The sequence below is a fragment of the Crocodylus porosus genome, unplaced genomic scaffold (genome assembly GCF_001723895.1).
Source record: "Crocodylus porosus isolate Cpor-Errol unplaced genomic scaffold, CroPor_comp1, whole genome shotgun sequence".
Lineage (NCBI taxonomy): Eukaryota > Metazoa > Chordata > Crocodylia > Crocodylidae > Crocodylus > Crocodylus porosus.
In genome coordinates this window covers 191,018,050-191,023,200 of record NW_017728906.1, presented here as the reverse complement: position 1 = coordinate 191,023,200, position 5,151 = coordinate 191,018,050, and the positions used below count along the sequence as shown (strand labels likewise).

General features: G+C 46.6%; 1 protein-coding gene across 3 annotated transcripts in view; it reads left to right on the top strand.

Annotated features, from left to right (window-relative positions):
* The first annotated feature begins 2,193 nt into the window (after positions 1-2,193).
* Positions 2,194-5,151, top strand: part of CCDC83 (coiled-coil domain containing 83) — a 36,602-nt gene continuing 33,644 nt past the window's right edge. The window contains exon 1 of one of the 3 annotated variants that reach the window (XM_019530393.1): positions 2,194-2,210. The gene's annotated coding sequence lies outside the window, so the exon portion shown is untranslated. Of the gene's footprint in view, positions 2,211-2,330; positions 2,497-5,151 lie in introns of those variants that run through there. The other 2 variants (XM_019530394.1, XM_019530392.1) reach the window with 2 other exon arrangements.

The following is a 5,151-nucleotide window of genomic DNA, read 5'->3' as shown; positions in this document are numbered from 1 at the left end:
CAAGCACCGTTGTGCTCTCCCATGCTTCCTGTGGAAAAACTCCCCACAGATATCCACAAAGCCACTTCAGTGTTTTCCTTCCAATACCTCCTTAAAGCTCTCCTTTCCTGAAATATCTACAGAAAAGCTTGATGACAACTAGGCTGCTGCTTTGCTGCGACCACTGTCTGCCATGCCAAGTAACACTGTTTCATTAATTTCTTTCTGCAAGAACTTCAGAATGGTTGGACTGTCTGTTGTCTCTTATACTTAGATGGTAAAAAGAGAGCAAGTATTTCTGTTCTGTGTTATACAGCACTGTGGGCCTTGTGCCCAAAACTGGGGTTCCTAAAGCACTATTGGAATAATACTACTACTAATACTATACAGATGATGGTGATACAATACCTACAAGCTGTAATGAAGGACGCATTCAGCTCTAGCCTCAGAAACTTGTTATGAAAAGTAATAAAAAATTCCTTCCATATTTGTTCTCTTCTTTCTCCTGGTTCCTCCTATTATATTTTAGAGAAGCTTGTTAACAAATATGTCTTTTAAAAAGTTCAGGAAGTAACTATAGCTTTTATTATAGTCTACCACACATGGTGAACTCCCAAGGAAATATTAAAATATATTCTTCTCTTCATAGTTGTAATATGTGACTTCCTAACAAACACATCTTTTATGTCCACACAAGCAAAAAAATATAAGTCGACCCTATCCATGGTTACATGTGCTCATTTTTCTATCATAGCAGGGTTTTGGGTCAGATCTAAGATTCTTGTATTGCATAATTATTCCTAATGGAGGTCAGTTTATGTTTGTTACGGAGGTGGCAAAGATTGGGTGTTCCTAACTATCCAATTTTCATGCTGTTGAGTGCTTATGTTATGCACCAGGTAAATACTATACCTAGATGACAGTCTTTGGATCCTTACTATAGGAAGGGGGCTTAAAAGGAATTATATTCTTTGCTTTCTCACCTAACCAGGTACATACAGCTACTATGTACAAATAAACAGCTACTGCCTTCCCATCACAATGTCGAAACGTTTCAGTGTGGCTGTCAACAGCACCTGATCCTGCAACCCTGGGATTGGTTCCTGAACCAAGGCCCGATACCCTATTTTCACCAAAAATACCCCAGAATTTTGTACTGATCAATTATAGATGAGTTATATAGCTACACGAATGTATTTATATTGTAAAAAGCAAGCATATTGATTTGGAAGGACTTCTTTGGGGTGACTTTGCTGGACTTTTTGAAAGGCTCTTGGTTGGACTTTTTGACGGGTTCTTGGCTGGAGTCTTCTCCGGAGTCCTGGCTGCAGGTTTTTCTGAAGTCTCGTCTGCTGTCTTAAAGAAAGCGTCCAGGGAAGTTTGGACAGACGTTCTCCGGGGAGGTGAGCGATGCAGTGACCTTATTCACTAGTGTGGCGTGGCGTGGCGTGGCATTGGATCAAGCGTTGTAAAGTTGAAACTGACGTCCTAAAGTTGAAGCTGGCTGCCAATTTAGAAATGTTGTAAGTGTGAAAGGTTGTAACTTGAAACGTCCTAAGTCAAGGGCTGCCTGTACTCCACCAGCGGAGCTACGCTTTGTTCTGCCATACGGCTGTCTGCTCGGGCTCATGCAGCTCCTGGTCCACGTCCCGGCATTTTACTTTTGACTCATTCCAAGGAAGTTCAAGTTGTTTCTTGTTTCCGTCTTATCCAGTCCTAAGCCCCTGGCCTATTAGGAAAGCTTCTAGCTTGCTGCAGACGGAGAGCTGCTGTGGCAAGGGTGCACCACCCCCTTTTCAAAATCCTAGATCTGCCCATGCTGCCACCTGCCTTGTCCCATGGCAGTCGCCCTTTCTTCTGCAGGAGCTTGGGACAGCCTCGCCCAAAGGCTTTTGGGCCAAATGCTTGCAACCCACCAAGGGCTGCTTGGCTAGCCTGATCCCTGCTTGCTGGGTCTCACTGCAGAGCAAGCAGGCACAGGGCAGGCAAGAGGCAGCTTGCACCGCCTACAGCACGAGGGTGGGGGCGGGGACCGCAGAGCAGCGGCAGCAAACCCGCTCCGAGCTCCCCCTGGGCGCGGCCCGCGCAGCTGCTGCTCCCCGCACTGGCCGCCAGGGGTAGCTGCTGCCCGCCCAATGCGGCGCCGCCGGCGGGGGCGGAGCGTTGCCGTGGTTACCGGGGAACGTTGGCCTAGCGGGGGCGCCGGGGCAGCGCGAGGCCGGGGGAGTTTGGTAACGCCCCCCTCCCTGCACGGGCATCGGCGGTTGGGACCGTTGAGGCGCGGGGCGAGCGGCGGTTGGGACCGTTGGGACGCGGGGCCCCGGGGAGGGAGCGACAATAGCCAGGGCAGCGGACGGGGGTGCAGGGGCGCCAACCCTCCAGGGCTGCCCTGGCATCTCCAGAAATGAGAAGTAAATCTCCAGGAGAGTGCTTGAGTCACCCGGGAGATAAATGTGAGGGCATTCGTTCAAAGAAATTGAATTCGATGTATATTGTAGGCCGGTGGGTTTTTAAAAGGTGATAAGTCTGTGTGTATTTGCCTTCCTGATGTAAAGTCATTCATGTCGTTGTGTTTTGTGATGAAATGTCCCAGGGTAGGTTCAAAGAGAGGTGGCAAGCCCAGGGGGTGTCCTGGTGATGCCAGCGGGGGTTCTGGTATGGGGTACCACAGGGGTGATACTGGCGGGGGCTAGGGTGTGAGGCATGGGGGTGATGCTGGAGGTGGCTTGGGTGTAGTGGCAATGGTGATGGCAGCTGACACCATTAATAGGTGAATAGAGCAGTGGCTATAAGTGAAGGGGTGGCATGAGGATGACTGTGCTGGTGATAGTGGCTGAAGGTGCAGCGCAGCACAGTGGTGGCGTGGGTGTGAGTGAGCAGCATACAGCAGCAGCAAGGATCACTGGGCTGCAGGCAGTGTAGACAGTACCCAGCCAAGATGCTGGTGGCTGCAGATGCAGGAAGTGACACTAGGAGTGAGGGCAGTAATGGTACTAGGCAGGAAGAGAGTTGTTGCTGAGGGCACAAGCTTATTACACTGGATCAGAGATGCAGGGAGGGTCATGAGCTAATGGTTGGGGGGTAATGGTCAGCAGCTGGGAGAAGAGGGAGTGAGCCACTGTAAGAGGGAGTTGTCAGACAGTGGTTATAGTGACTGTTAACACCATGAATAGGGTTCAGCTGTTAATTGCTGCCATAGACTGGCATGGTGTGCCAGGAGAGTGTAGCAGTCGCAAGAGGTTGGATCTGGTTCAGTGGGACTATTGATAGTAGCAAGGGGCTATACCTATACTGATTGTTGAAGCATTTGTAATGATAGTGTCTGTGTTTAAGCTAGGATTAGTGGTTTCTTATTTGAGGGAAGATTAATTAGTTTTGCTCCCCTTGTAAATTGTTCCTGCTCACTTGAAATGTGTAATCAACCCTCTGCTCCCTGCCCTCTCCTTTTTGTGTATTCTGGGCAGTTTGCATAATCTAGTAAACCTGTTACTAATGATGTTAGTCAGCCCAGTTCACAGTTCGGAGAATTGTGTGGTGTTGCCTTCCCAGGGAGAATTTCACAAATTAAATCACTGAAGCTTACCTGATCTCAAGAACAGACTTTGTCAAAATATTACCATTACTGCTTGAAATGTTGACTTCATTTGTTTCTTCATTCAGCACTAAGCACGGGGACTGGATTGTCCATTTAGAGCAAAGCCCAGAGTTCTGAACTAAGCATGTATCGGGGAATGGAGGAGCAGGGTACAAGCCAATTGTTTCTTAGAAAGAGACCTGTACAATAGTTATACAAAAGAGAAAATGAGTTTTAATTTTTCTCTTTCGTCCTGTATTTTGAAATGAAAAGGTGAAATTTTGTAGAGCAACTTGCTGGTGGTTTCAAAAGCTCCTGAAGTTACACGCTCAGTTCCAGAGGGATTACATTACTTTGAAGGCCCCTTGGAAAATATCAACCTTAAAATCAACACCTTGCCTCTCTTATTTAAAAAATGTTGATCAAGTAGAGAATTGAATAGAAGCTGAACTTTATTAATAATGGCAGGACACACACAAAGGACAAATCTACTGATCAGAGCTTAAACCTCAAGGGTGGCTCTGAGAGAGCAAAAGGATTTCTTCATACAGTGTGAAGTCACATAGTTGTAACATTATCACAAAGAGGTTCCACAGTGAAAATATTTTGAAATGATACACAACTATGAACACGTTGATCTGTGCTCCTTCCCAGGATGCCAGGTCCCTGCTGGGATTTTGAAGTTTCCACTGTTAGAAACAGATCTGTCACTCAGAGAAAAAACAATTAGCTGAGATAAGGGAATGGCTTACTAGCATCAGATTTAAAACAGCTGATCTTCTAATACAGCCATTTATCAAGCCCCAACAGAAAAAAGATTTCATGCGGTGCAGTTTACCTGGGGAGGAGAAAGTGTTTTTAGATGAAATATTATGGAAGAGATTTTTAAAGGCAGTGATTTTTATTATCTTGTCCAACCCAAATTCTGCCTCACTAGGAATACTACCCTGCTATTGCTCATACATGCACGTTTTACCAAACAACTTCCTCCAGATGCAGTTATTGAATCAGACACGTACAGTGACTCAGGAGAAAAATATTGTCTCAGAGAGGGATATGGAGAAGCACTGGTTGAAGTTCCTGTTGCAGTCTGTGGTAGATGGTAGTGAAGTGCATAGGTGGAGGAATAAAAGGTATTTAAAATTAGTTGGCTTAACTTCCTTTCCTTGCTTTTTTGACTTTACATCTTTTTCTTTTGTATGAGCTGTAATTGGGACAGAATCCATCCTGTTATCTGTAATGCTGCTTGTTTTACAGCACTGACTAGGAGTAACCTTGTTTTTGTAGTAGTTGTCTGTGGTAGCATTGAAAGCTCACATGTATACATAGGCATCTTGCCTGCCTCATGAAACAATAGATCTGCACCAAGTGAGGCATCAGATCGTTGAACATCTGCAACTGTGGCTGCAAAGCTGGAGTGACGTCGCCAGGGTGCAAAAGCTTGGGTAGTGTATATGGAGGCCCTGGGTTGCCTGCACGCCAGTTTCCCCCTCTTGGCCTTGCTGGCTTCATAGATTTCATAGACATCAGGGCTGGAAGGGACCTCGGGAGATCATCGAGTCCAGCCCCCTGCCCAAAGGGCTGGAAGTCAGCTGGGG